The following is a 20,347-nucleotide window of genomic DNA, read 5'->3' on the forward strand; positions in this document are numbered from 1 at the left end:
GGGGCGGCGGGGGCTTTTCCCCTCCGGCCCTCGCCTCCAGGGTGTTGCGTCCACGCGGCTGCCGGTGGCCATCTCGACCGTCATCGCCTCGTGACCCAGAGCTGCAGGAGGAGGGTGCCGCGCCGCGTCGTCTTCGTCCCGGTTTGCGAGTGTCTGGCAGGACGCGGGCGCTGGCTTTGTATCTTCACACTGGCCAGCTGTGGGACTTCGACACATTACCTACCCCTCCGTACCTCGGCTTTCTCACCTGCAAAATTGGGGTGGGATGGACGGCGGGGTGGGTGGTACCAGATAGTACACAGAAAGGGGCCCGGCACGGTGCCTGATGACTAGTAAGAGGTCAAGAAACCGCGCCTGCTGTTGTTTATTTCCTGGGTAGCGCGTGGGCGAGTCGCAAGCGCACACAGGGCAGCGGTCTGGGAACCTGCGCCCCGCCTGCGCGCTGCGCACACCTGAGCCGCGGCGGCGCCCCTGCCCCCTCACCTAGGGCTGGTGGGGCGGGGTCTGCAGGCCGGGGGTGCACCGCGCGAGTTAAACCTCAGCTCGAACCTTAGCTGCGCGCAGTACCCAACCCCTTTATCTCCCCCGCCCCCTCTTCCCCACTTCCTGCCGGGCTTTTAACTCGGGATTGGCGGCGCGGCACAGACTGTAAACACGCCGCGCCTGCGGGGGAGGAGGCAGGTTCTGTTTGGGCCCCCGGGGGAAGGGCGAACTCCCCTCCCCGAGGCTGGTGATCAGGCCCTTCCCCACTCCCCAAAGACCGAAGCCGGAGACCGGGGAGAGAGCGTCTGCGGCCGCTGTCGATGATCCGGGGGGCTCACCTGTCCTGGAGGTAGGCTTGGAGGCTGGAGAAGCCAGGGTAGGGGGGTATCGGCATCGCCCCTCCGCTGGGGCCTCGGGGAGGAGAGTGGGTCCCCTTGCCCTCTTCACCTCCTCGCTGGCCCCCCAGAGCTTGGCTCACTAGTCAACGCAGTGAGCTCTCTGTGCCAGTTGAAGGACACAGAAGCCCAAAGACCCCAGCCCTCTCTGCGTGCACAGCCCCCCGGAACTGAGCTGCGAGTCCAGTGGCTTTATTGGGCTGGTCCTGTTGGTCATATCTCAGAGATGGGGTGGGCGGCGGTGCGGCTGGGACGCCTGAAGGTGCTGTGGCCATCCAGGGCTGAGGGAGAGGGGCGGGAGGGCAGGACTAAGACTGCTAGGCCCCTTGGCGTCGGTGCTTCTGTGCTGTCCGATGGCTCCTCCGTGTCTGCTAAACTGTCAACAAGATAGAGCCTAAGAAGCTGTTTGCTGATATTCAGGGAGCTCAGTTTGTTCGTTTGCGTCGACTGAGCACCGACGCGCTGGGAGTTGTATGGGGTGCTGAGGATGTGATGTTGTGCTGGGAGTTGTATAGGATGCTGAGGATCGTTGTTTGGGTCACAGAGGACGGTGTACAAGGTGCCCTGGCCAGGCTGGTGGAAAGGACATGTGCGTTGTTGGGGTCTGAAGGATGACCAGGGAGAGAATTGGTGGGAAGTCTTTGGCGCCACCTACTCATTCTGCACCTTGGCGCGCGCTCTCTCTTTTTTCTGAGAGAGAGATTTTTGCTATAGAGTGCGTGGGCGAAACAGAGACAGAAAGCAAGAATCAGCCAGGGGGGGGGGCATGCTGCAATCCATACTCCATTTTTCTCTTGAGATTTTGGGCTCCCAGGCACAGGAACCTGGAGTGAATTTAAAGCCGCCAGGTCCAGGACTCGAACTGTGGTGGACCGTGGGAGTCCAGCAACATAATCATTACACCATCTGCTGATCCCCAACGTCTGCTCTCTTTATTCCACTGTCTAGACATGAAGAAGAGGTGGAAGGAACATGATGCATTCAGAGGAAGGCACGTCTCTGGGTTGGTGGAGGGGTGGAGCAATCTGGGCACCCTGGCCCCATCCCTGGGCTCTGGGACCTGTTTACTCTAATAAGGCCCTGCCCCCTGCTACCACCTCAGCTCTCTTTGGGTGAGAAGGTGGATCTCCTGCTTCCCTGCAGATTCTTCTGTTCTCTCAATTCCTGCGAGCCTCATCTGCACAGGCGAGGTGTTGGGGATGTTATGTAAACAAGTCAGAGCCCCCCCCTCTTGAAATTGACAGCATCTCTGGTAGTTCCAGCAGGGCCCCAGGCTGTGTCTAGTTCCTGAGGCCGCAGCCTCTGGGGTCCTGAGCATCTCCTCCTTGTTTTCCTTCCCACAGGCTCAGAGTACCAACAGTTACCCAGCACTTCAGGTGACTTAGGCGTGACACTTCATTTACCCCTCCTCACAGGTCTATGAGGTAGGCACTAGGGTTATCTCCATTTTATAGGTGATGAGACTCAGGCAATGGAGATGCGTGATTTTCCTAGAGAGGACATGAGAAATAAATGATGGAAGAGCGCTTCACTTGGGACAGCCTGTGTTTTTGTTTAAGTTTTTGTCATAGGGCACGTGTGCTTGCTGCAGAGAGACAGAGAGAGACAAGGAAAATGTGAAATCCCCCCAAGAGGGGACGGCCACACCGCAATCCCTTCTCCTCCATTCTCCTTTTAGGATCTTGGGCATGTGTACCCTCGCACCCAGTGTGATTTTCAAGCTGCCGGGTCCAGGACTCAAACCAGGATGGACCACATGGGAGTCCAGTGCCTTAATCACCATGCCGCCTGCTGGCCCCTGGACACCCTGTACTTGACCACTAGGCTAGCACACTGCCTTGACGGACCACAGGGAGTGTACACTCGAGCCAGGGGCTTAGTCTCCTCAGTGGTCCTGCATCGTCCTGTAACGGGGTGACAGGAGTGTGGCTGGCAACGTAGCAGAGATGGAGTGCTGCTACTACTTACAGAGAGCCCCAGCAAGCCCAGGGTAGGGTCCCGAGGACTGCACAGAGCTGGTGTCCTTTCCTGGTGTGCGTGTGTGCGTGTTCCCCTCTGTAGGTCTCACTCAGAGGGAGAAGGAATTGTAAAGGACCACAGGGAAGGAACCAAGGTTGGAAGGTAGAAAGAACTTGTCAGCGTGGATGCGACGTGTGGGAATGGAGATGTGGGGCACCAAGATGCCCCTTTTATCAGGTATCTTTAGGAATGACAGGGAACCAGCCTCGTAATGTGGTGGTCAAGGAGACTGGAGCCCACCCGGCCGACCGCACAGCTGGAAACCTGGACCCTGGGCCTTGAGAATCACACCAGGCCCAGGCGTGTGTGCATGCCCAGAATCCTGAGAGGAGGAGAAGGGATTGCACAGTGACCGTTCCCCGTGGGGGCAGTGTGCTTCCTCACTTTCCTCCCTTTTCTCTCTGTCTCTCGTTCTTGCTCTCACTCTCTCCCCAGGGAGTGCGCACACTCCCTGGTGAAGTTTTACAGAATAATCCCAGATGGCAGCATAAGCTTGAAATGCTCTGCAGGGCTCCTACATGGGGACTCCCTGAGCTCTCAGCACAGCTGGGGCTGGCTGCGGGCTGGGGATGGAGGCCTGGAGGCATCAAGACCCTGGAGGAGGGCACGCTCCCTTGTGCTCTTTCCCACTTACAGGAGAAATAAATTAAAATGAACAAACAGGGACCAGCAGTTAGCGTAATGGCTATGTTGCTGGACTCCCATTTAGTCCACCGTGGTTTGCGACCTGGACCCGGTGGCTTAAAACTCACGCCGGGCGCGTGTGCATGCATGCCCAGGATCCCGAGAGGAGAATGGAGGAGAAGGGACTGTGGCGTGGCCATCCCCCCTGAGGGGTGATTTCTCTCTTTCTGTCTCTCTGTCTCTCTCTGTCTCTCTGGCAAGTGCATACGCCCTATGGCAAAAACCCCTCCCCCCCAAAAAAATTAACAAACAAAGAATAGCAGAGACTTTCGCATTGTAGGTTCCAAGAAGGACATTCTAGCCTGGTGATGGAGGTATGGTCAGGGCCTGGGGGTGGTCCTAGATCCGAGGTGCTCCCCACCTCTCCCCAGAGCTGCCACAGGCACAGCTGCACCTGGAGTCGTTCTTTCAGGCAGGCCGAGGCGATGCCCTCTGTGCCAGCCAGACCACAGGCCAGAGTTTCCGTGGGCCCCAGCCGTTTTCCTGTCCCCTTCTGATTCTCTAGGTTTCTTACATGGGCCCAGTGCACACATCTGGGGAGGCCCTGGGGCGATCCCTCTCTGCCTGGGTCAACTACCATGTGCATTCGAGGGGGCTGAGGGGGTGTGTGGGAGAGGTGGGTGTTGATGCTGGGGAGGTGGGCAGGATAGGAGGGGCTGCACCGTGATGACAGGTAAGCCGGATGTGGACGTTCAGGACTGTATGGACCGCATGTATACGGATCGAATGCTTAGAGAAAAAGAACTGGGGCCAGCAGATGGCGTAATGGTTACATCGCTGGACTCCCATGTGGTTGAGCGTGGTTCGAGTCCTAGACCCAGTGGCTTAAACTCATGCTGGGTGTGAGGAGAATGGATGAGAAGGGATTGTGGCGTGGCCATCCCCCCTGGGGGGCGATTTCTCCCTTTCTGTCTCTCTGTCTCTGTCTTTCTGGCAAGCGCACAAGCCCCATATAGCAAAAACTGCTTCAAGAACAAAAAAAGAAGAAAAGAAAAAGAATAAAAGAAAAATAATAATCCGAAAAAATAAGTTATTTGCTGCTGGTGATGTGGATAGTAATGTCTTTGTCTTGATTGATATGCATGGTAATCATGCTGGAAAAAGAAATGCTATACATTGTAAAGATATATGTGATTAAATGTAATATAAAAATAATAAAAGAACAACCAAAAAAACTGTACAGACCTCCCGCTCTCCTCTGCCTGCCCTGTGCACCCTCCCTCCCTCGCTCTAGGGTGGGGCGTGCTGGGGCCCTCAGCCGGCCCCTGCCCCAGCCTGGGCTGTGGAGGACAGGTTGTACTCTTGAGAAACCACAAGAGGAAGTTCAGGGAGGGCTGAGGGTGGGGAAAGTTCTGGGGCCCCTGCCAAGTTTCCTTTTCCCTGCTGAGCGGTAGGTGTGTTTATCTTGCCCACAAAGACATTTAAATTTTAAATCCTCTCCATTTCAAAGAGCTGCCCATTACCTAGGTGGCCTGGGACACCCCTAGAAATGGGTGCTGGTGGGGAAGGCTCATTCGGATGGTTTGCTCGTCTGTCCCTTGCCTCTTCCTTTCCTGTTCCCCGAGCACTCCCTACAGCCTTGAAACTCAGGACAGTGACTGTACGGGCCCCTTAGGTGTCTAGTGATGTTGCCAGGAGCTACTTCACCTCACGTAATAGTCACCGCAACTCCAGGCAGTAACTACCTCTAACCCCAATTTATAAGGAAACGGATCAGAAAGGCTGAGAAACTTGCCCAAGGTCACACGGTAAATGGCAGAGGCCAGATTCGAACGTGGGTCTATCTGCTATCAAAGTGCATGCTTTGTTTCTCCCTCTCCCCTCCCTCCTTCTTTCTTCCTCCCTTCTAATCCTCCTTCCTCCTTCCCCCTGCTCTCCCTTCCTCTCCCCTCCAGTCCTCCTAGTTCTCCCCTCCTCCCACCTTCTCCTCCCTCCTTCTGATTCCCTTTCTAACCTCCTCCTCTTCCTCCTCCCCACCGCCTCCTCCCCTTTCCTTCTCCTTCCCCTCGCTTCTTTTCTTGGTCCTTCCTCCTCCTCCTCCTCCTCCTCCTCCTTCTCCAAGACGGGGTCCCACTGTGCCACCCAGGCTGACCTCAGAGTCTTCCCACACACACACAGTAGCTGGGATTACAGGTGCCTGCCACCTGCCTAACTTGTGCTCTTCTAAATTAAGTCTCAGAGCATCAACTTCTCCAACCATTAAATCCCGAACAATAGGAAATTGAGATCTAAAGATTTTTTAAAAAGAGATTTTTGCCTGTGCTGGGGAGACAGAGACAGAAAGTGAGAAATCAACCCCAAGTGGGGATGGCCACACTGCAGTCTCTTCTCCATTCTCCTCTTGAGATTTTGGGCACGCGCACACACACGTGCTGCAGCTTCAGGCCTATGTGGTAGTCCAGCGAAGTCACCATGATGCCATCTGCTGTCCCATGGTGTTTTTGAAATGATGCTGCTAGTGTGAGAAGGGGGTGATTTGGGGCAGAATTTGAAAGGATTCCTTGAAAGCTAATATACTGGGACCAGCAGGTAACATGGTGGTTAAGGTGCTGGACTCCCACATGGCCGACGTGAAGTCCCAGACCCGGGGGCTTGAAAACTACTGTGCGCCTGTGGGTGTGCGCCCAAAAGCCCAGGAGGAGAATGGTGTATTAGGGACCGTGGTGTGGCCAGCCTCCCGGGGAGCTTGCATTCTCATTTTCCCTCATTGTTTTTCTTAGTCTCTCTCTCCGGAGAGCATGCCACCTTATGGCAAAGACGTAAAAAAAGAAAGCTAATGTATTAAAAAAAAGGATTGCCAAGTGAAAAAAAAAAAATGACACTTTGGATGGAAGGTCGAGGTCCGACTCTGGAAGACGGAGGCAAAGGGAAAGGGGCTTAAGAGGGACAGTGTAGCTTTGTTCAGGCATTTCAGAGGCTTTCCTGGGAAGCTTTTTGGAGAAGGGGACGGGGGAACTAGTGGAGGCAGATCTCCTAAAAGGATACGAACTATTTTTTTTTTTAATATGTTGCTTTACTACATTTTTAAAAATTTTGTTAGCGGGCATGTGCACTAGCTGGAGGGAGACATAGACAAGAAAAGTGAGAAAGCACCCTCCAAGGGGGATGGCCATGCCACAGTCCCTTCTCCATTCTCCTATTGGGACCTGGGCACGCATGTGTCCGGCTGGGTCCAGGACTTGAACCTCACAGTTGGCCATGTGGGATCCAGCCACACCACTCCGAGACCTGCTGGCCCAAAGCATGTGTACTTTGTAACAAGTAGTTGCCTAGTCTCCTTCCCAAGAAGTGAGTTCCAGTCTAGTGTTGTAAGAGGGGCTTCTGGCAGTGAGAAGAGAGCTCAAAGCCCTCTCCGCCATAAACGCTGTGGGGTTCTCACCCACCTGCCCCCGCCTCCGCATCCGCTCCCTTTGCTCCCCGCCCTGCCTGGCCGTGGTAGTTCACATATGGCCACCAGGTGGGGCTGTTGCCCATTGGGTCACTAGAGGAGCAGCTGGATGGGGTGAGCTCGCCACCTGGTCCTTAAGGCGCCGGCTGGTTTCCTGACGCCTCTGCCCCCACCCCAACTGTTTACACATCAGGGCCCAGAAAGTTACTTTCGACCCAGCAGAGCACCAATAAATTGTGCTGTCAGGTCTCCTCCAGGCTCAGGCCACTGGCCTTCCTTCCCCGGGTCAGATTCCCTCTGCCTGGGGTCAGGGGACCCTCCCAAACCTGTTCTTCCTCGGTCCTGGAGGTAGAAGGACCCAAGTGTGGACAGCAGAGGGAAGAGCCGTCTGGCAGGCACAGCAGAGCACCCAATGTGGCATGGTTTTACCCACCCTCAGAAGGCCGTGACACCCCTGCCATCTCCTATAAGGGGTCCTCTGAAACTGCAGGGTGGTCGGAGAAGTCCTGAGGCACCAGCAGCCTGACCACACCCCCATTCCTACCGTCAGAGAGCGGAGGCTGAGACGCGTCTCTAGAAGGATGGGGTGCAGGGAGGGCTGCCTCCTGTGTGGGCCCAGCCCAGCTTGCCACTTCCTCAGATGCTTAGAAAGGCACAGAGTCACTGGGGCTCCAGGGACACAGTTCTCCAGGAAGAACAAGGACAGAGAGTGCGGGCACAAGCCCTGTGGCCAGGAGGCGCCGTGGAGGCCGAGAGGAAGGCCTTAACTGGGAGTACTGAGCACTGAGGAGTAAGCACCATCCCTCACGGCCTTACGGGGCAGGGTACCCACTTCCCAGGTGAGCACACCAAGGCACCCAGGGCTCGAGCGTCCATTCACGTGAGGCCAGCTGCTGAGCTGGACGTCTGACCTGGCCGTGAGTTCGTACGCAGCCGCAGCTCGTACTCCGGAGTGGTCAGGAGAGCCCGCGCTCTGTAGACCGAACACCTCACTGGGAGAACGAGCTCAGCTCCTTTCCGGCTGTGTGAACCTTTCCCCACCCGTGCAGTGGGCATACCTGTAGTCCCTGCCTCCCCAGGTCATTGTGAGGCTCGACAGTGACGCATACTGGTTGAGTGGCAAGTATTTTTTTAATTATTGAATTGTAGTAGTATTATTATTTTATTTGACCAGAGAGAGAAAGAGGGAAAGTGAGAAAATAATCTACCAAATCCGGGCCTTTAACTGCGGCGGGCTATGTGGGAGTCTAGCGCCTCAACTCCCATGCCACCTGCCAGCCCCGACAAGTATGGCCTTTTCTGCATCCTCCCAGTGGCCCTAGGAGGGGACTGCTGTCCTTACCCCCTTTACAGGTGAGGAAACTGAGGTACAGAGCCTGAGGAGCTGAAGCTGGCAAGCCTGGCTGCACTGCGCTCCTGAGAGGATAGTCACAAGCCCTACGGGGTGGGGTGTCGGGGGACCAGACCGTGTCACCATCCTACTGTCCGAATCCTCTCCCAGGCTAAGCTCCTTGGGTGGGCATGGGGACTCCTAAATGGAAGAGCAGCCCTGGTTTCGCTCCTCCCCCTCCCCCTATGGCATCCTCTCACCGTGTGTCCTGCAGTCAGACAGCCCACAGTTCTGGCCTGTGATTGGTCGGACAGAACCCTGGAAGCTGGGACTGCCCCAGAAACTCCCAGTTCTGGCCTCAGCCTTGTGGGCTGCCGGCGCCCTCCACCCTGTGCTCTGTTCTCTTCCCTCTCTGCAGCTCCTCCCCGCCCCCTCCCCTGGGGTCCCTGCATTCTGGAAAAGGGGCCCGCAGACCTTGAGCTCCAACGTGTGCTCCAGCTGGAGGAGAGGACTGGCCAGGGGAAGGAGGATGGGGCACAAGGGGGCCCCCAGCCTGCCGGCCGTGGGAAGGCATCTGCCTGTTATTCGCAGAATCTTTCCTGAGCTCCGGGCTGTTAATCTCACTGTGCGGGTGCTGGGTGCTGTGGGATCAGCTGTGAAGAAGCCCCAGGGGAGGTTTCTTCCCTGGCAAGTGGGTATCACCAAGCTGTCTTTGGATTATGGAGAGGAGGCATGCTGTTTCCTCCCACCAGCGGGCCCCTGAGGTTCAAGGCTGCCCTTTCCGTTCCCTCCCGCCCAGCTCCAGGCCCTGTTCTCTGAGCAGTATCCACTGCAGCACCAGACTGGAGACTCCACATGTGGAATCTATTTTCATCCCTGGGAGAGGATCTCGGGGTTGCAGACGCTCAGATGCACAGGGTGGCTGAGCGTAGGCCAGGGCGTAGAATATTCCAGTCTCTCCAGGCCCTCTTTCTTCTTTCCACCCAGCTGGTCCTAAGGGCGTCTGTCTTTTCGTTGACTTGACTTCTGCCTCTAGGACTGGCTGAGTTTTGCTTTCAGATCTTTTGGTCTCCAGAGAAACAAATCTTTTTCTCCTGAGCCCAGCCTTTTGGGTTCTAACTCAAACCCGTTTATAAACCACCAGACTGGAACGTGGTGCCTTCTGGGAGGTCCTCAGAAAGGCTTTCTTCTCCCCTGCTTTTATTCTGATGTAGCTTTTGGGAGCCATTTTTGGTGGCTCTTGTGGGAATCTATTGGTGGGTTTTCTCTGAACCCTCATTTCTTCCCAGAGAGATGGCCACAAAGATGTTGGTGATGATAATAGCATACCTTTGAGACCAGCAGGTGCCGTGGCGGTTAAGGCACTGGACTCCCTCATGGCCGACCATGGTTTGAGTCCCAGACCTGGTGGCTTGTTTTCTCAGCCGCCCCCCACCCCCGTCTCTCTCTGATAAGTGCATGTGCCGTATAACAAAGTAAAAAATAATGATAATAGGGCCAGCACATGGTATAGTGCTTACGTCACTGAACATAACCGCATGGCCAACTGTGGTTCAAGTCCTGGACCCCGTAGCTTGAAAATCTCACCGGGCACATGACCATGCATGCCCAAGATCCCAAAGAACGGAAGAGAAGGGTTTGCAGTGTGGCCATCGCCCCACGCTGCAAGTGGTGATTTATCACTTTTCCTCTCACTGTCTCTCACTCACTCTCTCTCTCAGATGAGTGCATGCACCCTAGGCAAAAACTACTCGAAAGAATAATAAATAAAATTAAGTAAATAATTCTTTCAAGAAAATAGCAAACCTTTGCACAATGCTTCCACAAGCAGAGACTCTTATAAGCCCTTTATATGTTAAATATTACTTGCAAGGACTAGCAGTTAGCATAATGGCTATGTTGCTGAACTCCCATGTAGTTGACTATGGTTTGAGTCCTGGACCTGGAGGCTTAAACTCACGCCAGGCGCATGTGTGTGCATGCCCAAGATCCCGAGAGGAGAATGGAGGAGAAGGGATGGCAGTGTGACCATTGCCTCGGGGTCGGGGGGATTTCTTGCTTTCTGTCTCTCTGTTTCTCTCTGTCTTTCTGTCCAGCGCATGGGCCCTATAGCAAAGACCTCTCAAAAAAATAAAAAATACTATTTGTAAATAAGTAAATGTAGGGACCAGTAGATGACATAATAGTTACGTCGCTGGGCTTCTGCATAGTCTGCCACAGTTCAAGGCCTGGACCCAGCAGCTTAAAATTCACGCCCGGCACGTGGGTGTCCAAAATCCTGTGAGGAGAATGGTGAAGGGATTCTGGCATAGCCATTCCCCCTGGGGGGTGATTTCTTGGTTTCTGTCTCTCTGGCGAGTGCACGTGCCCTATATCAAAAATCTCTCTCTCTCGGGACCAGCAGTTAGCGTACTGGCTATGTCGCTGGACTCCCACGTAGTCGACCGCGGTTCGCACCCTGGACCCGGTGGCTTAAAACTCACGCCGGGTGCATGTGCATGCCCAAGATCCCGAGAGGAGAATGGAGGAGAAGGGATTGCGGTGTGGCCATCCCTCTTGGGGGGTGATTTCTTGCTTTCTGTCTCTCTGTCTCTGTCTGGCAAGCGCACGCACCCTATAGTGAAAACCTCTCAAAAAAAAAAAAATCTCTCCCTCTCAAGTAAAGTAAATGTATAATAAATATGTATATTTCTTAACTCACTTCACACAGGAATCCAGTGAGGTTGTCTTTTACTACTGAAGAAGCTGAGGTCCAGGGGATAAGTAATTTGGCCAAGGTTATTCAGCGGCCAGTACTGAGCCTGGTGCCTGAAAGAACCCTAACCCGAGTCAGACTTTTCATGCACCGTGTGTGTGTGTGTGTGTGTGTGTGTGTGTGTGTGTGTATGTTTGTTCAGGAATGTGAACCTACACGGGACTTCCAGTGGAGACCTCGTCCTGTCCACAGTAGCCCAGGCAGGTCAGTCTCCTGACACACCTCTGTGGGTGACATGCAGGGATACTCGGAGGTGTGCCGGTGCTGACGAGAGTCTCCCTAGAAAAAGCCCAGCACATCTCAGCCTCCGCGGTGAGCTCCTGGTAGCGTCAGGACCATCCACTAAGCTAAGCAAGATGGAAGCAGCGAGGATGGCCCCTCACACAGGTCGGGTGTCACATGACCCAGGAAGCAGGAGTGGGTGGTGGCGAATGTGAGATTGGCTAGGTGGGGCTGGAGCATCGACCTGTCTGGGGAGCTCCGAATGAATCAGCCCCACCACAGCCGCCCCACCTGTGGTGACAGCAAACGAGCTTTTCTTCCAGCTCCCCCTCCAGCGCTCATTTTTCTCTCCTGGCTCTCCCTTAAGACTGACGCTTTGGGGGCATGTGTAGCACCAGGACAGTGACCAACGACACGGCTCTGGAACTGAGGTCTGTGGCTGGATCTGAGACCAGAGAGAGCAGCAGCCCTGGTCCAGAGTAGAAGCCGCAAACCCTGCCAGCGCTAGGACTCCTGTGGTTTTCCACCTGGTATGCACGTCTTACCGCACCCGTGAGTCTCAGAGCCCTTGAGACCACTCATTTATCCATTCCACCTGTACCAGGGAGCCAGGTCTTGTGCAGGGTAGAAACAGAACAAATCAAGGACCAGCAGATGGCACAGTGGTTACATTGCTGGTCCCAAGTAGCTGACTGTGGTTCAGTTCTGGGCCTGGCAGCTTAAAACTGACGCCGGGAGCATGTGCATGCGTGCCTTAATCGTGAGGGGATAATGGAGGAGAAGGGATTGTGGTATGGCCCTGGGAGGGGGGATGATTTCTCATTTTCTGTTTCTTTGTGGAGAATGCACTTGCCTTATTGCAAAAATCTGTCTTAAAAAAAAAGTAAAATTACTATAAATGTCTCCTTAAACTGCTTGTAAAACATAGAATACATGGGCTGGGCATTCTTTTTTTTTTTTTTTTTTGAGAGGTTTTTGCTCTAGGGCGCATGCGTTCACCAGACAGAGAGAGACAGAGATAGAAAGCAAGAAATCGCCCCCCCCCAGGGGGGATGGTCACACTGCAATCCCTTCTCCTCCGTTCTCCTCTTGGGATCTTGGGCACACACACACATGCGCCCAGCGTGAGTTTAAGCCACTGGGTCCAGAACTCGAACTGCAGTCGACTACGTGGAGTGCCAGCGACATAGCCATTATGCTAACTGCTGGTCCCAAGGACTGGGCATTCTTATCCAGCTCTGAGAATCTCACCCTCAAGGCCAGCAGGTGGCACAGTGGCTAAGGTGCTGGACTCCCACATGGTCAACTAAGGTTCAAGTCCTGGACCCAGTGACTTGGAACTCAAACCAGGTACACGTGCATTGTGTGCCCGGAATCCCAAGAGGATAATGGAAGAGAAGAAATTGCAGCATGGCCATCCCCCGGGGGGGTGATTTTTTTCACTTTTTGCATTTCTCTCTCTCTCTCTCTTTCTCTCTGGTGAGTGCATGTGCCCTATAGCAGAAATCTCTATAAAAAGAAAAGAGAGTCTCACCAGCATGGCCAGTTTCATTGGAACAGATAGCTGAGTCTTCGGTTGAGCACTCTGTCGTGTTGAACTTGGGTTAAGAGACCACAGTATATAAACGGTATTCTGGTTGGTCGCTGTCTCCTCCAGTGACTGCAGTTGAACTCTTGACGGATGTACACATCAAAGATTCTAGAACACATGCCTGTAGGGGCTAGCGTGGTCACAAGGAAGGGTTGAACAACGTACTGAGAATCTGGAGGAAGGAACTGTGGCTCTTGAATGGGGTCACCAGGAATTCCTTCTCGAAACTGCCATTTCAGGAAGTGGGACTGAACTGGATGAGAGTTTTAGATTGCAGTTGCTTTTGTATCTTTTTAGTTTTCTGAATGTTCGAGTTTTTTTTTTACTGAAAGCCGTATTATATCAATCATCCTTTCTATTCTTACTCTTAGGGCAGCTATCAGACATATTTCTTCTTTTTCTATGCCAGTTACTGCTTATTTCTACACTTTCTATCATCACTATTATTTCTGTAACAATTTTCTTAATATGACCACTTCTTGTTTTTTATTTTTTCATGGTTTAACAAATCCAGGGGCTCAGAAAGTGGCGCGGAGGTCAAGCTGTGACACCCTGCGAGGCGTTCCCATGTGGGAATATTCCCGACTCTAGTCTAGAGAGCTCCCTGAGTGTGTCCGGCATGCCTGCGCCCGTGATCCAGGACTGGCCTGGGGCGGATTGCGACATCAGAACCCTGTCTCTTTCTCTCTACCCATCTCTCTGGTGCATTGTAAAAACAAACAAACAAATAAATAAATAAATAAATATGAAATAAATAAACTTAAAAAATATCCAGGGGTCAGACAGTGGTGCAGTGGTAATGCAACTGGACCCACATGGGAAATGTCCTGGGTTCACGTCCTAGTCCCTCCCTGAACATCTGGATGTGTGTGCGCATAAGCCAGACCAGCTGAGCCTGCAACGTGGGGTCCCCGTTGGGGATGTTGGTCTCTCTGTCGGTCTCTCTTATGGGAGAGATACATGAATACACTTTTGAAAAATGCAGGAACACGCTGGGGCAGAGAGTAACACATGAGTAAGGGTAAAAAAAATAGCCAGAACTGGGCATTTTAGAGACCCTGTGTGCTCAAACTGACATGTTAGGTCTAACCTGGCCGTTCTCAAGCTCTCTGGTCTTAGGAACACTGTGGGCCCTCAAAAATCATCGAGGCTCCTAAAGAACTTTTGTTTTTTAGGCTGTAGCTATTGATATTTTATTTCTAATAAAAATTTAGTATAAGGAAGTTTAATGATATTTATTCATTTCTTTAGCAATATGAAATTAATTGCATGTTAACATAAACATCATATTTTGCTTTTTGATTTGCTGCAGGGCACGTGCACTCAGAGAGAGAGAGAGAGAGAGCACCTTACAAGGATGGGATGGCCATGCTGCAGTCTCCTTTCCTTCGTACTCCTCTTGGGATTTGGAGCATACACACACGTGCCTGGTGTGTTTTTCAGCTCACCGGGTCTAGGCTTCAAACCATGCTGTCAGCTATGTGGCATGCAGCCACTGTAACTGCCAAACCACTGATTGACCAGTGTTGTATTTTTTCTTATAAAATGATAGCTGTCGTTTCTAAAATAGAAGTAAATAATGAGATGCATGGCCTTGTATTGCATTTTAACAAATCTCTTAATGGCTGACCTAATATAATCAAGGACAGCTGGATTGTCATATCTGCTCCTGCTTCCGTCTTCTTTTTTTTCCCCCTCACATGAATTTTGCCAGAGAAAGACAGAGAAGAAGAGTGAGAAAGCAAGCCAACAGGTCCAAGACTCGAACCGCGGGCAGCCATGTGGAAACTCCAGAGCCTTAACCGCCACGCCACTGCTGGTCCCATCAGTCTTTGTACTGTGCTGTTTGGGTTGATATTTGTGAAGAAAATCTGGCCTTTGATGTGGCACTGGAAGAGAGAAGACCTTGCAGACTGGTCTAGAGGGCAGCTGGGGCAGTGGGACATAAAACTGGCCAAAGGTATTAGGAGCGATGGGAGGAAAGCGAATTGACAATGTCGGGACAGAGAGCTTAGACTTTATGCCGCAGGTAGTAGGGAGTCATTGAACACTTGTGAACAAGGAAGCGACATGAGCAGAGCTGCTCTGAGGCATTCTGCAGGACGCTGGTTGAATGACAGAACTGGCAAGAGAGTCTACTGAAAATATAAACAGGATTGAAACCAGGGTGACGCCAGTGGAAATGGAAACAAGGGGGCGATCTGGCAAAATGTTTTGAAGGTAGAAGCAGCAGCACTTAGTAATTCTTTTGTAGGAAGGTTTGAAGAATCCTCTGCCCTTCCGCCGTGAGGCACCACGCATACTTCTGCCGGGAAGTATGTCGCCCTACGTGCAGTCAGCCTCCCGTGTTCCTCCCACTAGGCCGTGTGCTCTAGAAGATGCTCTGTAAATACGCAGGAGGCATCGAGGACCACCCCTGAATGTTTCAGCGTGGGACATGGGCAGAAGCTGGCTGTGTTAACAGACATTTTAAACACAGAAGGAAAGGGACCAGCAGGTGGTGTGATGGTTAAAGTGCTGAACTCCCATGGTGGACCACGGTTTGAGTATCTGATCCAGCGGCTTGAAAATCTTCCCAAAATCCAGAGAGGAGAATGGAGTAGGGATGGTGGCATGGTCATCCTCCCTAGGGGGTGATTTCTCAGTTTCTCTCTCTCTTTCTCTCCAGTGAGCTCACGCACCCTATGGCAAATATATATATATATAAATATATATACATACATACACTTTTTTTTTTTTGGAGAGATTTTCACTATAGGGCGCATGTGCTCGCCAGACAGAGAGAGACAGAGAGACAGCGAGAAATCACCTCCCAGGGGGGATGGCCACGCCGCAATCCCTTCTCCTCCATTCTCCTCTCAGGATCTTGGGCACGCACGCACACGTGCCTGGCGTGAGTTTTAAGCCACTGGGTCCGGGACGCAAACCGCAGTCGACTACGTGGGAGTCCAGCGACATAGCCATTACACTAACTGCTGGTTCCCATATACACTTTTTTTTTATGGGTCAAAGAGTGCACATATGAGAGGAAGCACCCACAATGGGGTGTGGTCATGCTGCAATCTTTATTCCTCCATTCCTTCACCCTGTCAGCGTTTGGGGCATGCATGCACATGTGTGTGGCATGATTTTCAAGGCACTCTGTCTGGGACTTGAGCTGCAGTTGACCACGTAGTAGGTGGCTCTTAGTGCACAGCGCTGACACCGTGTGTCAGGATGACCCTACAGACAGTGTATTTTTGTTTTGTTTTGTTTTGTTTTAGGTTTTTGCCACAGGGCGTGTGTGCTTGCTGGGCAGAGAGAGAGAGGGAGGAGAGAGAGAGACAGTGAGAGGGAAAGTGAGAAACCACTCCCAGGGGTATGGTCACACCGCAGTCCCTTCTCCTCCACTTCTTCATCCTGTCTGGATTTTGGGTGCACGCACACACACACACACACACACACACACACTCTCCATGTTTTTCAAGCCTCCGGGCCAGGACTTGAACTGTGGACTCAGCTGTGTAAGATCCTGCTCCTTAACCAGCCTGTGATGGACCCAGTCTTACTACTTGTGTAGTACCCAACGGGAGATGGCCGGTGCTGAATGCAAAGCCGGCAGCATGCTGGCCAGAGCCTGGTGTGGACCGGGAGGTGCCAGCTGCCTCTCCCCAGGTTCCCCACTCGCTCAGCGCTATCTGCCCACCCTGCAAACCCTATGGCACCAACAGAACGGAAATAGCCAGGCTGCTCTGGAGTGACCAGCTTAGGTTGTCATGGCAACCGAGGGCATTCAAGCCCCGTTGCCCACGGATGGGCAAAGGGTGGGACACGCGTTTTTCCTGAGGCCCGCTTTCTTTCCCATTGTCCCTGAAGCAGGGAAGAGCAGGAAGACCTTCCTGCAGTTCTGCCTCCTCAGCCCAGCAACAGACAAGGAGGTGGAGTCTGGACTGAGCCCCAAGATAAGGAGTAGGCTGCAGCTGACAGGAGATCACAGCGAACAGCTGTGCCCCCAGGAGAACCAGCCTCGCATTCCAAGCTCTGCTCCCGCCCCATTCCCACCTCTCCCAGTGCTCCGGGACCCCTACCGGCCGTATGGACTCACTCAACGTCCCATCAGCTGCAGAGGCCTCCCCGCTGGCCTTGGCTGTAAGGTCCCTGGAGCTGCCTTCCCACCCCACCCCCTTACTCAGAGGCTCTGGGGTGGCTCTCCAGCTGTCTGGAAGGACTGAGAGCTCAGGACAGGTGGCCGGAGGTGGATGGAGAGAGGCCTCTTCCAGGGTCAGGCTCCACCTGCCAGGCTGGGCCACCCTCAGACGCTCCCTTGGGCCACTCCAGGAAGCCCTGGGAATAGAAGAGGGCCAGGTGGTAGCGGTGAGTCTGGGTAAACCAGGCAAGCCCCGAGGCATGGGAAGGAGGAGTGGAGGGTCTTGGAGGCAGTCTGCAAACAGCTGGGTGGCTCTCACTGTGGGTGGGCCCTGCCTTCTGGGGAGCACGAAGTCCACTAAGGGGACACAGACAGCAGGTACAAGGTGTGCCTTCCAGCCCAGCCTCAGTGGCATAACCCAGAGAGCAGTGGCTGAGGTTGCACAGGAAGCCTGGGTTTGGTTCCTGGCCCAGCCTGAACAGGTGGGGTGCTGTGGTCACCACGAATTGGGAGGTTGGGGCCTGGGGAAAGGTACTACAACACAGCGAAACCCTGTCACAATACCTCCCCTAGTGCTATCTCTCAAGAAAAGGAGGAAGATGTACTTCCTGAGGTCGCTCATGGGGGGCATCCTCCTCATGGTGTCTAGGGGTACCCCTAGTGCCAGTGAATCCCCTGCAAGGCCCTCTCTCCTGAGTGTCCAAGTCACTACCCCAAACACCCTGGACTACTTTCTAAGCATGCTAGCCTGGAATTTTAAAATATAAGGTATATTGGGACCAGCAGTTGGGGTAATGGTTACGTCACTGGACTCCCATGTAGTCGACCGTGGTTTGAGTCCTGGACCCAGTGGCTTAAAATTCACGCCAGGAGGGAACCAGCAGTTAGCGTAATGGCTATGTCACTGGACTCCCACGTAGTCGACCGCGGTTCATGTCCCGGACCCGGTGGCTTAAAACTCACACCGGGCGCGTGTGCGTGCGTGCCCAAGATCCCGAGAGGAGAATGGAGGAGAAGGGATTGCGGCGTGACCATCCCCCCCTGGGGGATGATTTCTCGCTTTCTGTCTCTATGTCTCTCTCTGTCTGTCTGGCGAGCGCACGCGCCCTACAGTGAAAATCTCTCCAAAAAAAAATTCACGCCAGGAGTGTGTGCATGCGTGCCCAAGCTCCCGCGAGGAGAATGGAGGAGAAGGAATTGTGGTGTGGCCATCCCCCCGGGGGGTGATTTCTCACTTTCTGTCTGTCTCTTTCTCTCTGGCGACAGCATATACCCCATAGCAAAAAAAAAAAAAAAAATCTGTCGCAGATAAATAAGTACATGAATGACTCTAAGGATCTAAGGTATAGAAGGAGGGGGTACCTTTCCTGGGGCTGGGCCCATCTCTAGACCAGCCTGAGTAGTAGTGAACGCCCCTCTTCTCTGCCACCCGACCTAGTTCCTTCGCGTCTAAGCTGCCAGACTCCGGGGGGAGCTGGCTGGAGGGCTTCCACCAGTGCTGGTTTCCGCCCTGCCGGGCCTCCATGTCCTGGAGGTGGAGGGATTCGGTGGCCACGACTTCTGTGTCCCTGAGCCTACCATGCCTCCTTGATGGCCATGGGCGGCTGTTTGCCCGGGGGCACGCAGGGTACCTCCATACCTGCAAAGAGGGAGGTGGAACAAGGCCCCAGAGGTTGCCCATTGGCCTGGCTGCCTGCCGGGAGGGACCCCTCCACCCTAGTGCCCAGAGATACCGTACCCTGTCTCATTACCCTCTTTTTTTGGTTTGTTTCCCTAGTTTTTAGTTTTTGTGTGCGCTCACCAGAGAGAGAAAGTAAGAAATCACCTCCTAAGGGGGATGGCCACGCCTTCTCTTCCAGTCTCCTCTCGGGACTTTGGACATGCATGGACACATGCCAGCTATGATCCTTAAACTGCCGGGTCCCAGACTCAGACTATGCAGTTGGCCATGCAAGATCTAGAGCCTTACCTTCTACACCACCCGCTGGCCTGATTACCCTCTTTTTTTATTCTAAAGAATTATTTTCATTAACTTTATTTATTCATTTTCATTTGACTAGAGAGGGATGGACAAGAGAGAGAGAGAAAGTGAGAAAGCAAGGCATCAAGTCTGGGACTGGAACCATGGTCGGCCCTGAGGGAGTCCAGCGCCCTTAACCATCATGCCACCTGCTTGGGCCCCTGATTGCTGCGCCCTGGCACTGCCCCACATCACTGTACTTAAATGACTCCCTTGAGGCCCCAAGGCCTTCTAATAATGTCCCATCGTGCCAACAGACTGCTGGACATGTCCTCGCTAGTCTAGCCACCCCAGCCAGCAGACGCCATAAATGTGTGCTGGTAATAGCTAGGACTGACCATTTCGTCTGCAGAGCTCTTTGTTAAAAGAGTGCTGAGAATTTCAAGATGGTGATGGCAGAGCATTAAGCCAGGTCGAGGGGGCCCGTGAGCATGGGGCCTGTGTGATTGCACTAGCCCCGATGCTAATAGCACTACCGAACACTTACCGTATGCCAGACACTGTGCTGGGCGCTCGCCCTGCGTGATCTCATCCTCCTTCCCAGCAGCCCTCGTGTCCCTGCTGTGCAGATGAGGAAACCGAAGCCTTAGCCCTAATCACTGAGGTCACCCTGCTCCCACGTGCTGGAGCTGGGAACGGAACCCAGCCTGTCTGTCTGCGGAGCCTGAGCTCTTCTCACCACCCCGGCATCCCCAGCCTCCAGGGGGAGGGAGGCTGCTGCGGAGGGCAGCTGTTTCCCGTGGCTGTCTTCTGCTCTTGCAGGGACAGGAAGGAAGATGAGGCAAGACACAGCAGCTGACAGCTCGGTGGCGTTGGTCGGGGTGCCCAGCTAATTTTCAGGCCAGCAGAAGTGTCGTAGCTGAGGCACACGCTAGATGGGCACGGGAATTGTACATGCTGGAGGCAGCTGATAGACACCACAGCTGTGTCCTCACCCTCGCCTGGTGTGGGCATCGCCCAGCCCTGGCCTCTGCCCTGCCACCCCCAGCTCTGCCTCTGTCTTTGCCTGTTTGGTGCAGTTTCCTCTCCCCTGCTCTGTCCCCCACTCCTGGCCACCCTGCACTGGGGAGGTCATTCAGGAATCCTCTCCAGCGATGTCCTCCGTACTCACATACTTACCTCTGTAGTATTAGCAGCCACAATTTAGTAAGCACCCACTCTGCGCCAGGGCTTTACACGAACGTTATCCTGAATTCTTTCCATAAACACATAGATGATTATCGGCCCCATTTTATAAAGGAAGTAACTGAGGGTTATGAGATTGGCCAGGGTCCAAGGCTGGTGAGCAGAGGAGGAGGATCAGATATGAGAGTCCGGTGTTTTCTGCCCCTCTC

At 53.6% G+C, this 20,347-nt stretch overlaps 1 long non-coding RNA gene across 1 annotated transcript in view; it reads left to right on the plus strand.

Annotated features, from left to right (window-relative positions):
• Positions 1–364: 364 nt before the first annotated feature.
• LOC106734866 (uncharacterized) overlaps positions 365–20,347 on the plus strand; it is a 127,504-nt gene continuing 107,521 nt past the window's right edge. Inside the window, exon 1 of the long non-coding RNA XR_003549406.1 lies at positions 365–832. This is a non-coding gene — a long non-coding RNA (uncharacterized LOC106734866). The remainder of the gene's footprint in view (positions 833–20,347) is intronic.

This window comes from Tupaia chinensis, unplaced genomic scaffold (genome assembly GCF_000334495.1).
Source record: "Tupaia chinensis unplaced genomic scaffold, TupChi_1.0 Scaffold000238_1, whole genome shotgun sequence".
NCBI classification, from domain to species: Eukaryota; Metazoa; Chordata; class Mammalia; order Scandentia; family Tupaiidae; genus Tupaia; species Tupaia belangeri.